The sequence below is a fragment of the Cherax quadricarinatus genome, chromosome 97 (assembly GCF_038502225.1).
Source record: "Cherax quadricarinatus isolate ZL_2023a chromosome 97, ASM3850222v1, whole genome shotgun sequence".
Taxonomy (NCBI): Eukaryota; Metazoa; Arthropoda; class Malacostraca; order Decapoda; family Parastacidae; genus Cherax; species Cherax quadricarinatus.
The window spans coordinates 2,567,239-2,591,250 of record NC_091388.1 but is presented as its reverse complement, the minus strand read 5'-3'; the positions used below and the strand labels follow the sequence as shown (position 1 = coordinate 2,591,250).

Below are 24,012 nucleotides of genomic sequence, written 5' to 3'. Positions count from 1 at the left end.
GTTAGTGGTACTGGTGGTGGTGTCAGTGATGCTGACGGTGGTTTAGTGGTGCTGGTGGTGGTGTTAGCTGTGCTAGTGGTGTTGGTGTATGTGTGGTGTTATTGGTGCAGGTGTTAGTGGTACTAGTGTTGCTGGTGGTGGTGCTAATGTTACTGGCGGTGTTAGTGGTGCTAGTGTAAGTAGTGCTGCTGGTGATGATTTAGTAGTGCTGGTGATGGTGTTAGTGGTGCTGGTACTATTGGAGGTGGTGGTGTTAGTAGAAGTGGTGGTGTTAGTGGAGGTGGTGGTGCTAGTGGAGGTGGTGGTGTTAGTTGTGTTAGTAGTGCTGGTGTCAGTGGTAGTGGTGGTGTTAGTGGTGCTAGTGTTGCTGGTGGTATTAGCGATGCTGATGGTGTTAGTGGTGCTGCTGGTGATAGTGCTGGAGGTGATGGTGTTAATGGTGCTGCTGGTGATAGTGCTGGAGGTGATGGTGTTAATGGTGCTGGAGGTGATGGTGTTAATGGTGCTGCTGGTGATAGTGCTGGAGGTGATGGTGTTAATGGTGCTGGAGGTGATGGTGTTAATGGTGCTGCTGGTGATAGTGCTGGAGGTGATGGTGTTAATGGTGCTGGAGGTGATGGTGTTAATGGTGCTGTAGTGCTGGAGGCACCGTGTTAATGGTGCTGGAGGTGATGGTGTTAATGGTGCTGCTGGTGATAGTGCTGGAGGTGATGGTGTTAATGGTGCTGCTGGTGATAGTGCTGGAGGTGATGGTGTTAGTGGTGTCGACACGCAATGTTATCACCATAATAATGATAATAATAATAATAATAATAATAATAATAATAATAATAATAATAATAATAATAATAATAATAATAATCTTGCCCTGGGTATCCCTGCGTGCCCTTAGGTATTTCTGAGTATCCATGAGTATCCCTGGGTGTCCCTAGCTATCCCTGGTATTCCTGGGTATCCCTAGCTATTCCTAGCATTCTTGGTATCCCTTCGTATTCAGGGGTACCCCTAGCTATCCTTGGGTATCCCTAGCTATCCCTTGGTATTTCTGGTTATCTTTATCTATCCTTGGGTATCCCTGTTTGTCCCTAGATATCTCAAAGTATATCTGGGTATCCCTGTTTGTTCCTCGGCATCCCTGTTTGTTCCTCGGCATCCCTGTTTGTCTATGATTATCCCTAGGTATCCCTGTGTATCCTTAGGTATCACTGGGTATCCCTAGATATTCCTAGCATTCCTGGTATCCCTTCGTATTCCGGGGCATTCCTAGCTGTCCCTGGTATCCCTTGGCATTTCTGAGTATATTTAGCTATCCCTGGGTATCCCACTTTGTCCCTGGATATCCCAAAGTATCCCTGGGTATCCCTTTCACTGGGTATCCCTGTTTGTCCCTCGGCATCCTGTTTGTCTATGAGTATCCCCAGGTATCCCTGTGTATCCTTAGGTATCAATGGGTATCCCTAGATATTCCTATACATCCCCTAGGTATCCCTGGGTACATTTTAGGTATCCTTAGATATCTATTAGTATCCCTTGGTATCCCTGGGTATCTTGTGTGATAAATGGCTTTGAAACCCAATAAGTTTAAGGAAACGTTTCGCCACACAGTGTCTTCATCAGTCCAACACAAAGTAGAAATGGGGAAGGTGAGGAGGAGTTGAGGTAATCAGTCCCTCAACCTGGAGTCGATGTGTTCAGTCCATCAGTCTTGTAGGAAGTGCAGCATAGGGCCAGAGAGGTGGCTTATATACTGTAGTCAGGTGAGGTGAAGTAGGAGGAGGCGGAGTCACAGTGGGACCTGCCACTAGTGTGAGTATGTCGTGGAAGCAGGAGGAGGCCTGGTCACAGTGGGACCTGCCACTAGTGTGAGTATGTCGTGGAAGCAGGAGGAGGCCTGGTCACAGTGGGACCTGCCACTAGTGTATGTCGTGGAAGCAGGAGGAGGCCTGGTCACAGTGGGACCTGCCACTAGTGTGAGTATGTCGTGGAAGCAGGAGGAGGCCTGGTCACAGTGGGACCTGCCACTAGTGTAAGTATGTCGTGGAAGCAGGAGGAGGCCTGGTCACAGTGGGACCTGCCACTAGTGTGAGTATGTCGTGGAAGCAGGAGGCGGGGGGATCACAGTGGGACCTGCCACTAGTGTATGTCGTGGAAGCAGGAGGAGGCCTGGTCACAGTAGGACCTGCCACTAGTGTGAGAATGTCGTGGAAGCAGTAGGAGGCGGGGGGGATCACAGTGGGACCTGCCACTAGTGTGAGTATGTCGTGGAAGCAGGAGGAGGCCTGGTCACAGTGGGACCTGCCACTAGTGTGAGAATGTCGTGGAAGCAGTAGGAGGCCTGGTCACAGTGGGACCTGCCACTAGTGTGAGTATGTCGTGGAAGCAGGAGGAGGCCTGGTCACAGTGGGACCTGCCACTAGTGTAAGTATGTCGTGGAAGCAGGAGGAGGCCTGGTCACAGTGGGACCTGCCACTAGTGTGAGTATGTCGTGGAAGCAGGAGGCGGGGGGATCACAGTGGGACCTGCCACTAGCGTGAGTATGTCGTGGAAGCAGGAGGCGGGGGGATCACAGTGGGACCTTCCACTAGTGTATGTCGTGGAAGCAGGAGGAGGGGGGTCACAGTGGGACCTGTCACTAGTGTGAGTGTCGTGGAAGCAGGAGGAGGGGACCTGCCACTAGTGTGAGTATGTCGTGGAAGCAGGAGGCGGGGATATCACAGTGGGACCTGGGACCTGCCACTAGTGTGAGTATGTCGTGGAAGCAGGTGGAAGGAGGCGTGGAAGCAGGAGGCGGGGGGATCACAGTAGGACCTGCCACTAGTGTGAGAATGTCGTGGAAGCAGGAGGCGGGGGGATCACAGTAGGACCTGACTAGTGTGAGTATGTCGTGGAAGCAGGAGGCGGGGGGATCACAGTGGGACCTGCCACTAGTGTGAGTATGTCGTGGAAGCAGGAGGCGAGGGGATCACAGTGGGCAGGACCTGGGACCACTAGTGTGAGTATGTCGTGGAAGCAGGAGGCGGGGGGGTGTGAGTATGGGACCTGCCACTAGTGTGAGTATGTCGTGGAAGCAGGAGGCGGGGGGATCACAGTGGGACCTGCCACTAGTGTGAGTATGTCGTGGAAGCAGGAGGCGGGGGGATCACAGTGGGACCTGCCACTAGTGTGAGTATGTCGTGGAAGCATGAGGCGGGGGGGATCACAGTGGGACCTGCCACTAGTGTGAGTATGTCGTGGAAGCAGGAGGCGGGGGGATCACAGTGGGACCTGCCACTAGTGTGAGTATGTCGTGGAAGCAGGAGGCGGGGGGATCACAGTGAGGCGGGGGGATCACAGTGGGACCTGCCACTAGTGTGAGTATGTCGTGGAAGCAGGAGGCGGGGGGATCACAGTGGGACCTGCCACTAGTGTGAGTATGTCGTGGAAGCAGGAGGCGGGGGGATCACAGTGGGACCTGCCACTAGTGTGAGTATGTCGTGGAAGCAGGAGGCGGGGGGATCACAGTAGGACCTGCCACTAGTGTGAGTATGTCGTGGAAGCAGGAGGCGGGGGGATCACAGTGGGACCTGCCACTAGTGTGAGTATGTCGTGGAAGCAGGAGGCGGCGGGGGGATCACAGTGGGACCTGCCACTAGTGTGAGTATGTCGTGGAAGCAGGAGGCGGGGGAATCACAGTTAGACCTGCCACTAGTGTGAGTATGTCGTGGAAGCAGGAGGCGGGGGATCACAGTGGGACCTGCCACTATTGTGAGTATGTCGTGGAAGCGGGAGGCGGGGGGATCACAGTGGGACCTGCCACTAGTGTGAGTATGTCGTGGAAGCAGGAGGCGGGGGGATCACAGTGGGACCTGCCACTATTGTGAGTATGTCGTGGAAGCGGGAGGCGGGGGGATCACAGTGGGACCTGCCACTAGTGTGAGTATGTCGTGGAAGCAGTAGGAGGCGGGGGGATCACAGTAGGACCTGCCACTAGTGTGAGTATGTCGTGGAAGCAGTAGGAGGCGGGGGGATCACAGTGGGACCTGCCACTAGTGTGAGTATGTCGTGGTCCAAAGGTTGGACAAGTGTTGACGTCTTTGTATCAAGATCCCGCGATGCTGCAGTGTCTGACAGATGTGAGGAATGGTTTTGAGAACCGACAAGTTGAAGACTGATGGACTGAACACATCGACTCCAGGTTGAGGGACTGATTACCTCAACTCCTCCTCACCTTACCCATTTCTACTTTGTATTGGACTGATGACGACTGTGTGGCGAAACGTTTCTCCAATAAAGATTCCCATATGTTGCATAAGTGTCTCACTTCATCATCCCTGGGTATCCCTGTGAGGAAGTAGGATACATACTCTCGAGTTAACAGAGTTATCCCTTCAAATTGAGGAATACCTTTCCTTGTGGTGTGATAATTCACACACACACACACACACAGACACACAGACACACACACACACACACACACACACATACACACACACACACACACACACACACACACACACACACACCACTTTTACTAACTAAAATATCTAAATTTAAACACAGACACAATAATATCAGAGAAACACAGACTTTCTTGCATATTCTATGAGAGGTTGTCAAGGCACCGCGAAGCATGGACCTCCAGACACCTCCAGACTCATCCACGGACCTCCAGACACGTCCAGGCATCTCCGGACTCATCCACTGACCCCCAGACACGTCCAGGCATCTCCAGACTCATCCACGGACCTCCAGACACGTCCAGGCATCTCCAGACACATCCACTGACCTCCAGACACGTCCAGGCATCTCCGGACTCATCCACTGACCTCCAGACACGTCCAGGCATCTCCAGACTCATCCACTGACCTCCAGACACAACCAGGCATCTCCAGACTCATCCACTGACCTTCAGACACGTCCAGGCATCTTCAGACTCATCCACGGACCTCCAGACACGTCCAGACATCTCCAGACTCATCCACGGACCTCCAGACACATCCAGGCATCTCCAGACTCATCCAGGCATCTCCAGACTCATCCACTGACCTCCAGACACGTCCAGGCATCTCCAGACTCATCCACTGACCTCCAGACACGTCCAGGCATCTCCAGACTCATCCACTGACCTCCAGACACGTCCAGGCATCTCCAGACTCATCCACGGACCTCCAGACACATCCAGGCATCTCCAGACTCATCCACTGACCCCCAGACACGTCCAGGCATCTCCAGACTCATCCACTGACCTCAAGACACGTCCAGGCATCTCTAGACTCATCCACGGACCTCCAGACACGTCCAGGCATCTCCAGACTCATCCACTGACCTCCAGACACGTCCAGGCATCTCCAGACTCATCCAAGGACCTCCAGACACGTCCAGGCATCTCCAGACTCATCCACTGACCCCCAGACACGTCTAGGCATCTCCAGACTCATCCACGGACCTCCAGACACCTCCAGACACCTCCAGACACCTCCAGACACCTCCAGACACCTCCAGACACCTCCAGGCACCTCCAGACACCTCCAGGCACCTCCAGACACCTCCAGACACCTCCAAAGTTCACCAGGCACCTCCAGACTCATCCACGGACCTCCAGACACGTCCAGATATCTCCAGACACATCCACGGACCTCCAGACACGTTCAGGCATCTCCGGACTCATCCACGGACCTCCAAACACGTCCAGGCATCTCCAGACTCATCCACGGACCTTCAGACACGTCCAGACATCTCCAGACTCATCCATGGACCTCCAGACACGATCAGGGGTCTCCAGACTCATTCACGGACCTCCAGACACGTCCAGGCATCTCCAGACTCATCAACGGACCTTCAGACACGTCTAGACATCTCCAGACTCATCCACGGATCTCCAGAAAGATCCAGGCACTTCCAGACTCATCCACGGACCTCCAGACACGTTCAGGCACATCCAGACAGCTCTAGGCACCCCCAAGCACCTCCAGATATCTCCAGGCACCTCCAGATACCTCCAGGTACCTCTAGGTACACATCCAGAGTCCACCAGACACCTCTAGACACTTCCAAGCCCCTCTAAACACATTCAGACACCTCCAGATACCTCCAGGACACCTCTACGGACCTCCAGACACCTCCACAGACCTCCACAGAGAGTCATAACAGCAGTAATAAGAGAGGAGGTGACTGGCAGCCAGGCAGTCACACGACGGCAGACAGACGGAAGGAAGACTCTAGTGGAGGTAGAGGAGGAAGTGGAGGAGGAAGTGGAGGAGGAAGTGGAGGAGGAGGTGGAGGAGGAAGTGGAGGAGGAAGTGGAGGAGGAAGTGGAGGAGGAGGAGGAGGAGGAGGAGGAGGTGGAGGAGGAGGTAGGATAGGGTTGGAAGAATGATGGAGTGAGGTGAAGAATGATGGAGTGAGGTGAAGAATGATGGAGTTAGGGAGAATGATGGAGTGAAGAATGACTGGTATCAACGGCAACACTGGTATCAACGGCAACACTGGTATCAACGGCAACACTGGTATCAACGGCAACACTGGTATCAACGGCAACACTGGTATCAACGGCAACACTGGTATCAACGGCAACACTGGTATCAACGGCAACACTGGTATCAACGGCAACACTGGTATCAACAGCAACACTGGTATCAACAGCAACACTGGTATCAACAGCAACACTAGTATCAACAACAATCAACTGGTATCAACGGCAACACTGCAACAGCAACACTGGTATCAACAGCAACACTAGTATCAACAGCAACACTGGTATCAACAGCAACACTAGTATCAACAACACTGGTATCACTAGTATCAACAGCAACACTAGTATCAACAGCAACACTGGTATCAACAGCAACACTGGTATCAACGGCAACACTGGTATCAACAGCAACACTAGTATCAACAGCAACACTGGTATCAACAGCAACACTGGTATCAACAGCAACACTAGTATCAACAGCAACACTAGTATCAACAGCAACACTAGTATCAACAACAACACTAGTATCAACAGCAACACTAGTATCAACAGCAACACTAGTATCAACACTAGTATCAACAACAACACTAGTATCAACAACAACACTAGTATCAACAACAACACTAGTATCAACAGCAACACTAGTATCAACAACAACACTAGTATCAACAGCAACACTAGTATCAACAGCAACACTAGTATCAACAACAACACTAGTATCAACAACAACACTAGTATCAACAACAACACTAGTATCAACAGCAACACTAGTATCAACAACAACACTAGTATCAACAACAACACTAGTATCAACAACAACACTAGTATCAACAACAACACTAGTATCAACAACAACACTAGTATCAACAACACTAGTATCAACACTAGTATCAACAACAACACTAGTATCAACAACACTAGTATCAACAACAACACTAGTACCAACAGCAACACTAGTATCAACACTAGTATCAACAGCAACACTAGTATCAACAGCAACACTAGTATCAACAACAACACTAGTATCAACAACAACACTAGTATCAACAACAACACTAGTATCAACACTAGTATCAACACTAGTATCAACACTAGTATCAACAACACTAGTATCAACAACACTAGTACCAACAACACTAGTACCAACAGCAACACTAGTATCAACACTAGTATCAACAACACTAGTATCAACAACACTAGTACCAACAGCAACACTAGTATCAACACTAGTATCAACAGCAACACTAGTATCAACAACAACACTAGTATCAACAGCAACACTAGTATCAACAACAACACTAGTATCAACAACAACACTAGTATCAACAACAACACTAGTATCAACAGCAACACTAGTATCAACAACAACACTAGTATCAACAGCAACACTAGTATCAACAACAACACTAGTATCAACACTAGTATCAACACGGCACTTTCGGTATCAGCAGCGGCACTGGTATCAGCAGCAGCACTGAGTATCCTTACAACCAGCACTGGTATCAGCAGCAACACTGGTATCAGCAACAGCACTGGTATCGGCAACAACACTGGTATCGGCAAGCAGCACTGGTATCAGCAGCGACACTGGTATCAGCAAGCAGCGCTGGTATCAGCAGCGGCGCTGGTATCAGCAAGCAACGGCACTGGTGTCAGCAACAGCACTGAGTATCGGCAGCGCTGGTATCAGCAACAACCGCTAATTATCAACAACAGCACTGGTATCAGCAGCGAAACACTGAGTATCAGCAACAGCGCTGGTATCAGCAGCGACACTGGTATCCAGCAACGGCACTGGTATCCTTATGACACTGAGTATCAACAACACAATTATCGAGCAACGACACTGGTATCAACAGCAACTGGGTGTCAGCAGCAGCACTGGAGTATCGGCAACAGCACTGGTGTCGAAACAGCAGCACTGGTAATCAACAGCAGCACTGGTATCAACAGCACTGAGTATCAGCAACAGCACTGAGTATCAGCAGCAGCAACGCTGGGTATCAGCAATGACACTGGGTATCAGCAGCTGACACTGGTATCCTTGGCAACTGTTATCGGCAACCAGCACCTAGTATCAGCAACAAGCACTGAGTATCGACAGCAACACTGGGTATCAACAACGGCACTAGTATCATGGCAACGCTGGTATCAACAACAACACTGGTATCAGCAACCTTTGGTGTCAAGCAGCAACACTGGTATCAGCAACAAGCACTGGTATCGGCAGCAGCACTGGGTATCAACGAAAGCAGCACTAGGTATCAACAGCAGCACTGGTATCAGCAACAACGCTGGGTAATCAGCAACTGACGCTGGTATCAGCAACGGCGCTGGTATCGGCAGCAGCACTGGTATCAGCAACTGACACTGAGTATCGGCAACGACGCTGGTATCGACAGCGGCACTGGTATCAGCAACTGACACTGGTATCAGCAACGCACTGGGTATCAGCAACGACGCTGGTATCAGCTGACACTGGTATCAACAGCAGCACTAATTATCAACAACGACACTAGTATCAAGCAACCCAACACTAGTATCAGCAACAACTGAGTATCCAGCAGCAACACTGGTATCCAGCAACAACACTGGTATCAACAGCAACACTAGTATCAAGCAACAGCACTGGTATCAGCAAGCAACACTAGTATCGAAGCAACCCAAGCACTAGTATCAACACTAGCATCAACAACAACACTGGTATTAACAACGGCACTATTTTCAGCAACAACACTGAGTATCAGCAACAGCACTGGTATCAGCAACAGCACTAGATGTCAGCACTGGTATCAACCCAACAGCACTGGTATCAGCAACAGCACTGAGTATCAGCAGCAGCACTGGTATCAACGAAAACTGACACTGAATTATCAGCAACAACGCTAATTATCGGCACTGGGTATCCTTGGCAAACACTGGTATCAACAACAACACTAATTATCAACAGCAACACTGAGCTATCAGCAGCAACACTGGTATCAAGCAACACTGAGTATCAACAACAACACTGGTATCAACAGCAGCACTAGTATCAGCAGCAGCATAGTATCAGCAGCAGCACTGGGTATCAACGAAAACGACACTGGTATCAGCAAACAGCGCACAATTATCAGCAGGCGGCACTGGTATCAGCAACAGCACTGGTATCGGCAGCGGCGCTGGTATCGGCAACCCAGCACTGGTATCGAACAGCAGCGCTGGTATCGGCAGCAGCGCTGGTATCAGCAGCAGCGCTAATTGTCAGCAGCAAACGCTGGTATCGGCAGCGGCGCTGGTATCAGCAGCGAACACTGAGTATCAGCAGCAACGCTGAGTATCAACAACAACACTAGTATCAACAACAACGCTGGTATCCAACAGCAACACTGGTATCCCAAGCGTGACACTGGGTATCAGCACTGGTATCGACGGCGACGCTAATTATCGAAGCAAGCAACACTGGTATCAGCAACAACTGGTATCAGCAACAGCACTGGTAATCAGCAGCAACTGGTATCAGCAGCAGCACTAGTATCGGCAGCTGACACTGAGTATCAGCAACAACCACTGGTGTCAGCAAGCAGCACTGGTATCAGCAGCGGCACTAGGTATCAGCTTGGCAAGCACTGAGTATCAGCAGCAGCACTGGTATCGGCAACAGCACTGGTATCAGCAGCAAGCACTGGTATCAGCAGCAGCACTAGGTATCAACAACAACACTAGTATCAGCAGCAACACTGAGTATCAGCAGCAGCACTGGTGTCAACAACAGCACTGAGTATCAGCAACAACACTGAGTATCGGCAACCGAGCTAATTATCAACAACAACACTGGTATCAACAGCAACTGGCATCCAGCAACGACATTGGCATCGAACAACAGCACTAGTATCAGCTTGTAACACTGAGTATCCAACAGCGACACTGAGTATCAACAGCAACGCTAGTATCAGCAACAGCTTGCTAATTATCAACAGCACTGGTATCAGCAACTGACACTGGTATCCAGCAACAACGCACAGGTATCAGCACTGGTATCAACAGCAACACTGGTATCAACGAAGCAAGCACTTCAATTGTCGGCAGCGACACTGGTATCAACAACTGACACTAGTATCAACAACAACACTAGTATCGACAACGGCACTAGTATCAGCAAGCAACACTAGTATCAACAACAACACTGAGTATCAACAGCAACGCTAGTATCAACAACAACACTGATATCAACAACAACACTAGTATCAGCAGCAACACTAATTATCCCAACAACAACACTAGTATCAACAGCGAAGCACTAGTATCAAAACAACAACACTGAGTATCGGCAACAAACACTAGTATCAGCAACAACACTGGTATCAGCAGCAGCACTGAGTATCAGCAAGCAACACTAGTATCAAGCAGCAAGCACTAATTATCGGCAACCAGCACTGAGTATCAACAGCAACACTGGTATCAGCAAGCAACGCTGAGTATCGAACGAACAACTGGTATCGGCGGCACTGGGTATCAACAACAACGCTGGTATCGAGCAGCAAGCACTGAGTATCAGCAGCAAGCACTAGTATCAGCAACAACACTGGTATCAACAGCAGCACTGGTATCAGCAACAGCACTGAGTATCAGCAGCGACACTGGTATCAGCAACGCTGGTATCAGCAACGGCACTGGTATCAGCAACAGCGCACAATTGTCAGCAATGGCACTGGTGTCAGCAGCGGCACTGGTATCGGCAGCCCAGCACTGGTATCAGCAGCAGCACTGGGTATCGGCGCTGGGTATCAGCAGCAGCACTAGTGTCGGCAGCAGCACTGGGTATCGAAAGCAACAGCACTGAGTATCGGCAACGCTGGTATCGGCAACGGCACTGAGTAATCGGCACTGGTATCGAGCAGCGACGCTAGTATCAACAGCAAGCACTAGTATCAGCACTAGTATCAGCAGCAAACACTGGTATCCAGCGGCAACGCTGCTTAGTGTATCGCGCAACAACGCTGGTATCAGCAGCAACACTTTATTTGTCAGCAGCGGCACTGGTATCTAGCAACAGCACTGGTATCAACAGCACTGGTATCAGCAGCAACTGAGTATCAACAGCAGCACTGGTATCGGCAGCCCAGCACTGGTATCAGCAACAGCACTGAGTATCAGCAACAGCACTGGTATCAGCAATGACACTGGTAATCGGCAGCAACGCTGGGTATCGGCAGCGAGCGCTGGTGTCAAACTGACAGCACTGGTGTCAGCAACGAGCGCTGGTATCGGCAAACAGCACTGAGTATCGAAGCAGCAACACTAGTATCAGCCATTGACATGGTATCGGCAACAGCGCTGGTATCCAGCAACGGCACTGGTATCAACAACAACACTGGTATCAGCAGCAGCACTGGTATCAGCAACAGCACTGGTATCAGCAAACGACGCTGGTATCAGCAGCAAGCACTGGTATCCAGCAGCCGACACTGGTATCAGCAGCAGCACTGAGTATCAGCAACAGCACTGGTATCGGCAACAGCACTGGTATCAGCAGCAACTGGGTATCGGCGCTGGCATCAGCAACAGCACTGAGTATCGAAGCAACAACGCTGGTATCAGCAACTGACACTGGTATCAGCAACAGCGCTGGTATCGGCACTGGTAATCAAGCAACCAGGCACTGGTGTCAGCAGCGGCACTGGTATCGGCAGCGGCATGGTGTCGGCAGCAGCGCTGGTGTCGACAACGAGCACTGGTATCAGCAACAGCACTGGTATCAACAACAGCTTACTAGTATCAACAACAGCACTGGTATCAGCAACAACACTGGTATCAACTGGCGTCGAAGCAACAACACTGGTATCAACAAGCAACACTGAGTATCAGCAACAGCGCCCTGAGTATCAACAACAACACTAGTATCAACAGCAACACTAGTATCAACAGCAACACTAGTATCAACAGCAACACTAGTATCAACAACAACACTAGTATCAACAACAACACTAGTATCAACAGCAACACTAGTATCAACAGCAACACTAGTATCAACAGCAACACTAGTATCAACAGCAACACTAGTATCAACAGCAACACTAGTATCAACAACAACACTAGTATCAACAGCAACACTAGTATCAACAACAACACTAGTATCAACAGCAACACTAGTATCAACAGCAACACTAGTATCAACAGCAACACTAGTATCAACAACAACACTAGTATCAACAGCAACACTAGTATCAACAGCAACACTAGTATCAACAGCAACACTAGTATCAACAGCAACACTAGTATCAACAACACTAGTATCAACAGCAACACTAGTATCAACAGCAACACTAGTATCAACAGCAACACTAGTATCAACAACAACACTAGTATCAACACTAGTATCAACAGCAACACTAGTATCAACAACAACACTAGTATCAACACTAGTATCAACAGCAACACTAGTATCAACAACAACACTAGTATCAACACTAGTATCAACAGCAACACTAGTATCAACAACAACACTAGTATCAACAACAACACTAGTATCAACAACAACACTAGTATCAACAGCAACACTAGTATCAACAACAACACTAGTATCAACACTAGTATCAACAGCAACACTAGTATCAACAGCAACACTAGTATCAACAACAACACTAGTATCAACAACAACACTAGTATCAACAACAACACTAGTATCAACACTAGTATCAACAGCAACACTAGTATCAACAACAACACTAGTATCAACACTAGTATCAACAACAACACTAGTATCAACAACAACACTAGTATCAACAACAACACTAGTATCAACACTAGTATCAACAGCAACACTAGTATCAACAACAACACTAGTATCAACACTAGTATCAACAGCAACACTAGTATCAACAACAACACTAGTATCAACAACAACACTAGTATCAACAACAACACTAGTATCAACAACAACACTAGTATCAACAACAACACTAGTATCAACAGCAACACTAGTATCAACAACAACACTAGTATCAACAACAACACTAGTATCAACACTAGTATCAACAGCAACACTAGTATCAACAACAACACTAGTATCAACAACAACACTAGTATCAACAACAACACTAGTATCAACACCAACACTAGTATCAACAACAACACTAGTATCAACAGCAACACTAGTATCAACAACAACACTAGTATCAACAACAACAACACTAGTATCAACAACAACACTAGTATCAACAACAACACTAGTATCAACAGCAACACTAGTATCAACAACAACACTAGTATCAACAGCAACACTAGTATCAACAACAACACTAGTATCAACAACAACACTAGTATCAACAACAACACTAGTATCAACAGCAACACTAGTATCAACAACAACACTAGTATCAACAGCAACACTAGTATCAACAGCAACACTCCCTCTGTGGGTTTCTAGCTCTCTTGCAGTGCTCCCCTTCCTTTGTATTTGACTGGCTCGTCTTCCTTATTTCCCACTTCTACCACTACCACTACTACTACCTCTTCTTCTTCTACTACAACTACTGATGAAATTAGACACATGTGCGGCGTCTGGTTGTCTTGTTGTGGACGTTTCGCCATCCAGTGGCTGGCTGGATGGCGAAACGTCTACGGTGGGGATGCCCGGGTGTTGTGCATGTGTGATTTCATCCTGTCGGTATTATATACAATTCTTGTACTACTACTACTACTACTACCACCACTACTACTACCACTACTACTACCTCCACCTCTTCCTGCCTATATATAGCCTTCCTGCTCCTCCTCAGTTAGTGTGACTTTGTCAATGGTCCAAGTCGGACCGAAACGTCGTCGTAAGCTTCTGTCTTTTATGTGCGGGTTATTTGTGTATCAACAACAACACTAGTATCAACAACAACACTAGTATCAACAACAACACTAGTATCAACAGCAACACTAGTATCAACAGCAACACTAGTATCAACAACAACACTGCTTAGTATCAACAACTGCTTACTAGTATCGGCAGCAACACTGGTATCGACACTAGTGTATCGGCAGCAACGCTAATTTATCGGCAGCAACGCTGAGTATCAGCAACACTGGTATCGGCAGCGGCACCTGGTGTCAACGGCGGCGCTGGTATCCAGCAGCAGCACTGGTATCGGCAAGCGACACTGGTGCCGGCGGCGGCGCTGGTATCGGCGCACTGGTGTCGACGACGTGCTGGTGTCGGCAGCGGCACTGAGTATCGGCAGCGAAGCGCTGGTATCGGCAAGCGGCACTGGTATCCAGCAGCAACGCTGGTATCAACGGCAACACTGGTATCGGCAATGACACTGGTATCCAGCAGCGGCACTGGTATCAGCAAGCGGCACTGGTATCGAGCAACGAGCACTGGTATCGGCGCACGGTATCACTTAGCCGCTAGTATCAACGCGACACTGCGTATCAGCAACGACGCTAACGGTATCAGCAGCAGCACTGGTATCGGCAAGCAACTGGTATCAGCAACAGTAGCGCTAGTATCAACACTGGTATCAACGACAACACTAGTTGTCAGCTTGGCAACACTGGTATCGAACAACAACGCTGGTATCGAAACGACGACACTGGTATCAGCAGCAACACTGGTATCGGCAAACAACACTAGTATCGGCAGCAACACTGGTATCAGCAAGCAACGCTAATTATCGGCAACAACACTGGTATCGAAGCAGCGACACTGGTATCAACAGCGGCACTGAGTATCAACAAACAACGCGCTAAGTCATCAGCAACGCTGGTATCGAAGCAGCAGCACTGGTATCAACAACGCTGGTATCCAGCGGCCGACACTGGTATCCAGCAGCAGCACTGGTATCAAGCAGCGGCACTGGTATCAGCAACAGCACTGAGTATCAGCAATATTTGGTATCGGCAACAATGCTGGTATCGAGCAACGAGCACTGGTATCAGCAGCACTGGTATCGGCAACTGGCGCAATTATCAGCAACTGGCACTGGTATCGGCAGCGGCACTGGTGTCGGCGACAACGCTGGTAATCGACGGCGCTGGTATCAAACGGCGCTGGTGCCAACAGTAACATGGTGTCGGCAACGGCGCTGGGTATCCTTGACGCTAATTATCAGCAGCACTTCAGTGCCAACAACTGGTAATAAATGGCGCTGGTATCGACAGCGCACAATTATCCCAACAGCACTGGTATCAACAGCACTAGTGCCAACCAGCACTGGTATCCGAAGCGGCGCGCGGTATCAGCAACACTGAGTATCAATGGCACTGCGGTATCAACAGCTGGTGTCGGCGGCAACGCTGAATATCGACGAGCAACTGGTATCAAGCAACAGCACTGGTAAATCGGCATCGGCACTGAGTATCAGCAACAGCACTAGTATCGAAGCGAAAAGCAGCACGCTGGTATCGAGCAGCAACGCAGTATCGGCAACGCACTGAGTATCGAAGCAGCAACGCTGAGTATCAGCAACAGCACTGGTATCAGCAACAGCACTTTGAACATCGGCAGCTGACACTGGTAATCAGCAGCCCAGCACTGGTATCAACAACAACGCTGAGTATCAGCACTGGTATCAGCAGCAACACTGGTATCAGCAACAACGCAGGTATCGGCGCACAGGTATCAGCAGCAGCACTTGTATCAGCAAACAACACTGGTATCAGCAGCGAGCACTGAATTATCAACAACAACACTGGTGTCAAGACAACGCTGGTGTCAACAACAATGACACAGGTATCAGCAACCAACACTGAATTATCAACAAGCACTGGTATCGAGCAACAACTGGTGTCGAGCAGCAGCACTGAATTATCAGCAACGGCACTAGTGTCAGCAACAACGCTGGTATCGGCAAGCAGCACTGAGTATCAAGCCCGGCACTGGTGCCAGCGGCGACACTGGTGTCAACAGCACTGAGTGTCCATGACACTGGGTATCGACAGCACTGGTGCCAGCAGCAGCGCTGGTATCGGCACTTTGGTATCGGCAGCCCAGCGCTGGTATCAGCAACAGCCTGGGGTATCAGCAGGCAGCGCACAATTATCTGGCAACAGCACTGGGTATCAGCGGCACTGGTGTTAACACTGGTATCAGCACTGGTATCATGCTTTGGGTATCAGCAACACTGGTATAAACAGCACTGAGTACCCAGCAGCACAGCACTGGTATCAGCACTGGTATCAGCAACTGGTATCAGCTTAACTGGTACCAGCAACGGCACTGGTATCATTTCAATCAGCAACGAAGCACTGGTATCAGCAACAAGCACTGGTATCAGCAACACTGAGTATCAGCAACCCAACACTGGTATCGCGAAGCGGCACACTGGTATGTGACAGCACTGGTATCAGCAGCATAATTATCGTGACAACACTTTAATTATCAACGTGACACTGGTATCAGCAACCGACGCTGGTAGTCTGGCTACCTTGTATGTATGCAAATGTCATTACACATTCAGAGGATACATGGAGTCGGTGTATACATATGCGATACATGTCAGCACTGGTCAGTGCTGATACATGTCAGCACTGGTCAGTGCTAATACATGTCAGCACTGACCAGTGCTGATACATGTCAGCACTGGTCAGTGCTGATACATGTCAGCACTGGTCAGTGCTAATACATGTCAGCACTGGTCAGTGCTAATACATGTCAGCACTGGTCAGTGCTGATACATGTCAGCACTGGTCAGTGCTAATACATGTCAGCACTGGTCAGTGCTGATACATGTCAGCACTGGTCAGTGCTAATACATGTCAGCACTGGTCAGTGCTAATACATGTCAGCACTGGTCAGTGCTAATACATGTCAGCACTGGTCAGTGCTGACACCTGGGTCATCTCACCTCCTGTCATGCGAATTAAGGAGCTTGTCAGCCGCAAAAACATTAATAATGTTCTCCTGTTTGTGTTTGTATTTGTGTGTTTGAGTGTGTTTGTTTGTGTCTGTATGTGTCTTTGTGGTTTAGTGTGTCTGTGTGTGTGTGTCTATGTGTCTGTGTCCGTGTTTGTCTGTGTGTGTTTGTGTGTGTGTCTGTGCCCGTGTTTGTCTGTGTGTGTTTGTGTGTGTGTCTGTGCCCGTGTTTGTCTGTGTGTGTTTGTGTGTGTGTCTGTTTGTGTCCGTGTTTGTCTGTGTGTGTTTGTCTGTGTGTCTGTTTGTGTCCGTGTTTGTCTGTGTGTGTTTGTGTGTGTGTCTGTTTGTGTCCGTGTTTGTCTGTGTGTTTGTGTGTGTGTCTGTTTGTGTCCGTGTTTGTCTGTGTGTTTGTGTGTGTGTCTGTTTGTGTCCGTGTTTGTCTGTGTGTTTGTGTGTGTGTCTGTTTGTGTCCGTGTTTGTCTGTGTGTTTGTGTGTGTGTCCGTTTGTGTCCGTGTTTGTCTGTGTGTGTTTGTGTGTGTGTGTGTGTGTCTGTTTATGTCGGGGTTTGTCTGTGTGTGTTTGTGTGTGTGTCTGTTTGTGTCCGTGTTTGTGTGTGTGTTTGTGTGTGTGTGTGTTTGTGTGTGTGTCTGTTTGTGTCCGTGTTTGTCTGTGTGTGTGTGTGTGTCTGTTTGTGTCCGTGTTTGTCTGTGTGTGTTTGCATGTGTGTCTGTTTGTGTCCGTGTTTGTCTGTGTGTGTTTGTGTGTGTGTCTGTGCCCTTGTTTGTCTGTGTGTCTGTTTGTGTCCGTGTTTGTCTGTGTGTTTGTTTGTGTGTGTCTGTTTGTGTCCGTGTTTGTGTGTTTGTGTGTGTGTTTGTTTGTGTATGTGTTTGTCTGTGTGTGTTTGTGTGTGTGTGTTTGTGTGTGTGTGTCTGTGTCCGTGTTTGTCTGTGTGTGTTTGTGTGTGTGTGTGTGTGTGTGTCTGTGTCCGTGTTTGTCTCTGTGTTTGTGTGTGTTTCTGTTTGTGTCCGTGTTTGTCTGTGTGTGTGTGTCTGTTTGTGTCCGTGTTTGTCTGTGTGTGTTTGTGTGTGTGTGTTTGTGTGTGTGTGTCTGTGTCCGTGTTTGTCTGTGTGTGTTTGTGTGTGTGTCTGTTTGTGTCCGTGTTTGTCTGTGTGTGTGTGTCTGTTTGTGTCCGTGTTTGTCTGTGTGTGTTTGTGTGTGTGTGTGTGTGTGTGTGTCTGTGTCCGTGTTTGTCTCTGTGTTTGCATGTGTGTCTGTTTGTGTCCGTGTTTGTCTGTGTGTGTTTGTGTGTGACGAAGGGATAATACTGACGAAGGGGTAATACTCACTGACGAAGGGATAATACTCACTGACGAAGGGATAATACTCACTGACGAAGGGATAATACTCACTGACGAAGGGATAATACTGACGAAGGGGTAATACTCACTGACGAAGGGATAATACTGACGAAGGGGTAATACTCACTGACGAAGGGATAATACTGACGAAGGGGTAATACTCACTGACGAAGGGATAATACTCACTGACGAAGGGATAATACTCACTGACGAAGGGATAATACTCACTGACGAAGGGGTAATACTCACTGACGAAGGGATAATACTCACTGACGAAGGGATAATACTGACGAAGGGGTAATACTCACTGACGAAGGGATAATACTGACTGACGAAGGGATAATACTCACTGACGAAGGGATAATACTCACTGACGAAGGGATAATACTCACTGACGAAGGGATAATACTCACTGACGAAGGGGTAATACTCACTGACGAAGGGATAATACTCACTGACGAAGGGATAATACTGACGAAGGGGTAATACTCACTGACGAAGGGATAATACTGACGAAGGGGTAATACTCACTGACGAAGGGGTAATACTCACTGATGAAGGGATAATACTCACTGACGAAGGGGTAATACTGACGAAGGGATAATACTGACGAAGGGATAATACTGACGAAGGGGTAATACTCACTGACGAAGGGATAATACTGACGAAGGGGTAATACTCACTGACGAAGGGATAATACTGACGAAGGGGTAATACTCACTGGCGAAGGGATAATACTGACGAAGGGGTAATACTCACTGACGAAGGGGTAATACTCACTGATGAAGGGATAATACTCACTGACGAAGGGATAATACTCACTGACGAAGGGATAATACTGACGAAGGGGTAATACTCACTGACGAAGGGATAATACTGACGAAGGGATAATACTCACTGACGAAGGGATAATACTGACGAAGGGGTAATACTCACTGACGAAGGGATAATACTGACGAAGGGGTAATACTCACTGACGAAGGGATAATACTCACTGACGAAGGGGTAATACTCACTGGCGAAGGGGTAATACTGACGAAGGGGTAATACTCACTGACGAAGGGATAATACTGACGAAGGGGTAATACTCACTGACGAAGGGATAATACTGACGAAGGGGTAATACTCACTGACGAAGGGGTAATACTCACTGACGAAGGGGTAATACTGACGAAGGGGTAATACTCACTGACGAAGGGGTAATACTGACGAAGGGGTAATACTCACTGACGAAGGGATAATACTGACGAAGGGGTAATACTCACTGACGAAGGGATAATACTGACGAAGGGGTAATACTCACTGACGAAGGGATAATACTGACGAAGGGGTAATACTCACTGACGAAGGGATAATACTGACGAAGGGGTAATACTCACTGACGAAGGGATAATACTCACTGACGAAGGGATAATACTCACTGACGAAGGGATAATACTGACGAAGGGATAATACTGACGAAGGGGTAATACTCACTGACGAAGGGATAATACTGACGAAGGGGTAATACTCACTGACGAAGGGGTAATACTCACTGATGAAGGGATAATACTCACTGACGAAGGGATAATACTCACTGACGAAGGGATAATACTGACGAAGGGGTAATACTCACTGACGAAGGGATAATACTGACGAAGGGGTAATACTCACTGACGAAGGGATAATACTGACGAAGGGGTAATACTCACTGGCGAAGGGATAATACTGACGAAGGGATAATACTCACTGACGAAGGGATAATACTGACGAAGGGGTAATACTCACTGACGAAGGGATAATACTGACGAAGGGGTAATACTCACTGACGAAGGGGTAATACTCACTGATGAAGGGATAATACTCACTGACGAAGGGATAATACTGACGAAGGGATAATATTCACTGACGAAGGGATAATACTGACGAAGGGGTAATACTCACTGACGAAGGGATAATACTCACTGACGAAGGGATAATACTGACGAAGGGGTAATACTCACTGACGAAGGGATAATACTGACGAAGGGGTAATACTCACTGACGAAGGGATAATACTGACGAAGGGATAATACTCACTGACGAAGGGATAATACTGACGAAGGGGTAATACTCACTGACGAAGGGATAATACTGACGAAGGGGTAATACTCACTGACGAAGGGATAATACTCACTGACGAAGGGATAATACTGACGAAGGGATAATATTCACTGACGAAGGGATAATACTGACGAAGGGGTAATACTCACTGACGAAGGGATAATACTGACGAAGGGGTAATACTCACTGACGAAGGGATAATACTGACGAAGGGGTAATACTCACTGACGAAGGGATAATACTGACGAAGGGATAATATTCACTGACGAAGGGATAATACTGACGAAGGGGTAATACTCACTGACGAAGGGATAATACTGACGAAGGGGTAATACTCACTGACGAAGGGATAATACTCACTGACGAAGGGATAATACTGACGAAGGGGTAATACTCACTGACGAAGGGATAATACTGACGAAGGGGTAATACTCACTGACGAAGGGATAATACTGACGAAGGGATAATACTCACTGACGAAGGGATAATACTGACGAAGGGATAATACTCACTGACGAAGGGATAATACTGACGAAGGGGTAATACTCACTGGCGAAGGGATAATACTCACTGACGAAGGGGTAATACTCACTGACGAAGGGATAATACTGACGAAGGGGTAATACTCACTGACGAAGGGATAATACTGACGAAGGGGTAATACTCACTGACGAAGGGATAATACTGACGAAGGGATAATACTCACTGACGAAGGGATAATACTGACGAAGGGGTAATACTCACTGACGAAGGGATAATACTGACGAAGGGGTAATACTCACTGACGAAGGGATAATACTGACGAAGGGGTAATACTCACTCACGAAGGGATAATACTGACGAAGGGGTAATACTCACTGACGAAGGGATAATACTCACTGACGAAGGGATAATACTGACGAAGGGGTAATACTCACTGACGAAGGGATAATACTCACTGACGAAGGGATAATACTGACGAAGGGATAATACTGACGAAGGGATAATACTCACTGACGAAGGGATAATACTGACGAAGGGGTAATACTCACTGACGAAGGGATAATACTGACGAAGGGGTAATACTCACTGACGAAGGGATAATACTCACTGACGAAGGGATAATACTCACTGACGAAGGGATAATACTGACGAAGGGGTAATACTCACTGACGAAGGGATAATACTGACGAAGGGGTAATACTCACTGACGAAGGGGTAATACTGACGAAGGGATAATACTCACTGACGAAGGGGTAATACTGACGAAGGGATAATACTCACTGACGAAGGGGTAATACTCACTGACGAAGGGATAATACTCACTGACGAAGGGATAATACTGACGAAGGGGTAATACTCACTGACGAAGGGATAATACTGACGAAGGGGTAATACTCACTGACGAAGGGATAATACTGACGAAGGGGTAATACTCACTGACGAAGGGGTAATACTGACGAAGGGGTAATACTCACTGACGAAGGGATAATACTGACGAAGGGGTAATACTCACTGACGAAGGGATAATACTGACGAAGGGATAATACTCACTGACGAAGGGGTAATACTGACGAAGGGGTAATACTCACTGACGAAGGGATAATACTGACGAAGGGGTAATACTCACTGACGAAGGGATAATACTGACGAAGGGATAATACTCACTGACGAAGGGGTAATACTGACGAAGGGATAATACTCACTGACGAAGGGGTAATACTCACTGACGAAGGGATAATACTCACTGACGAAGGGATAATACTGACGAAGGGGTAATACTCACTGACGAAGGGATAATACTCACTGACGAAGGGATAATACTGACGAAGGGGTAATACTCACTGACGAAGGGATAATACTCACTGACGAAGGGATAATACTGACGAAGGGATAATACTGACGAAGGGATAATACTCACTGACGAAGGGATAATACTGACGAAGGGGTAATACTCACTGACGAAGGGATAATACTGACGAAGGGGTAATACTCACTGACGAAGGGATAATACTCACTGACGAAGGGATAATACTCACTGACGAAGGGATAATACTGACGAAGGGGTAATACTCACTGACGAAGGGATAATACTGACGAAGGGGTAATACTCACTGACGAAGGGGTAATACTGACGAAGGGATAATACTCACTGACGAAGGGGTAATACTGACGAAGGGATAATACTCACTGACGAAGGGGTAATACTCACTGACGAAGGGATAATACTCACTGACGAAGGGATAATACTGACGAAGGGGTAATACTCACTGACGAAGGGATAATACTGACGAAGGGGTAATACTCACTGACGAAGGGATAATACTGACGAAGGGGTAATACTCACTGACGAAGGGGTAATACTGACGAAGGGGTAATACTCACTGACGAAGGGATAATACTGACGAAGGGGTAATACTCACTGACGAAGGGATAATACTGACGAAGGGATAATACTCACTGACGAAGGGGTAATACTGACGAAGGGGTAATACTCACTGACGAAGGGATAATACTGACGAAGGGGTAATACTCACTGACGAAGGGATAATACTGACGAAGGGATAATACTCACTGACGAAGGGGTAATACTGACGAAGGGATAATACTCACTGACGAAGGGGTAATACTCACTGACGAAGGGATAATACTCACTGACGAAGGGATAATACTGACGAAGGGGTAATACTCACTGGCGAAGGGATAATACTGACGAAGGGATAATACTCACTGGCGAAGGGATAATACTGACGAAGGGATAATACTCACTGACGAAGGGATAATACTGACGAAGGGATAATACTCACTGGCGAAGGGATAATACTGACGAAGGGATAATACTCACTGGCGAAGGGGTAATACTCACTGATGAAGGGATAATACTCACTGACGAAGGGATAATACTCACTGACGAAGGGGTAATACTCACTGACGAAGGGATAATACTCACTGACGAAGGGGTTATACTCACTGATGAAGGGATAATACTCACTGACGAAGGGGTAATACTCACTGACGAAGGGATAATACTCACTGACGAAGGGATAATACTGACGAAGGGATAATACTCACTGGCGAAGGGGTAATACTCACTGACGAAGGGATAATACTCACTGACGAAGGGGTAATACTCACTGATGAAGGGATAATACTCACTGACGAAGGGGTAATACTCACTGACGAAGGGATAATACTCACTGACGAAGGGATAATACTGACGAAGGGATAATACTCACTGGCGAAGGGGTAATACTCACTGACGAAGGGGTAATACTCACTGATGAAGGGATAATACTCACTGACGAAGGGGTTATAC

General features: G+C 48.0%; 1 protein-coding gene across 2 annotated transcripts in view; it reads right to left on the bottom strand.

Annotated features, from left to right (window-relative positions):
* Positions 1 to 24,012, bottom strand: part of LOC128704954 (teneurin-m-like) — a 221,134-nt gene that overhangs the window by 189,377 nt on the left and 7,745 nt on the right. The gene's annotated exons all lie outside the window — the stretch shown is intronic.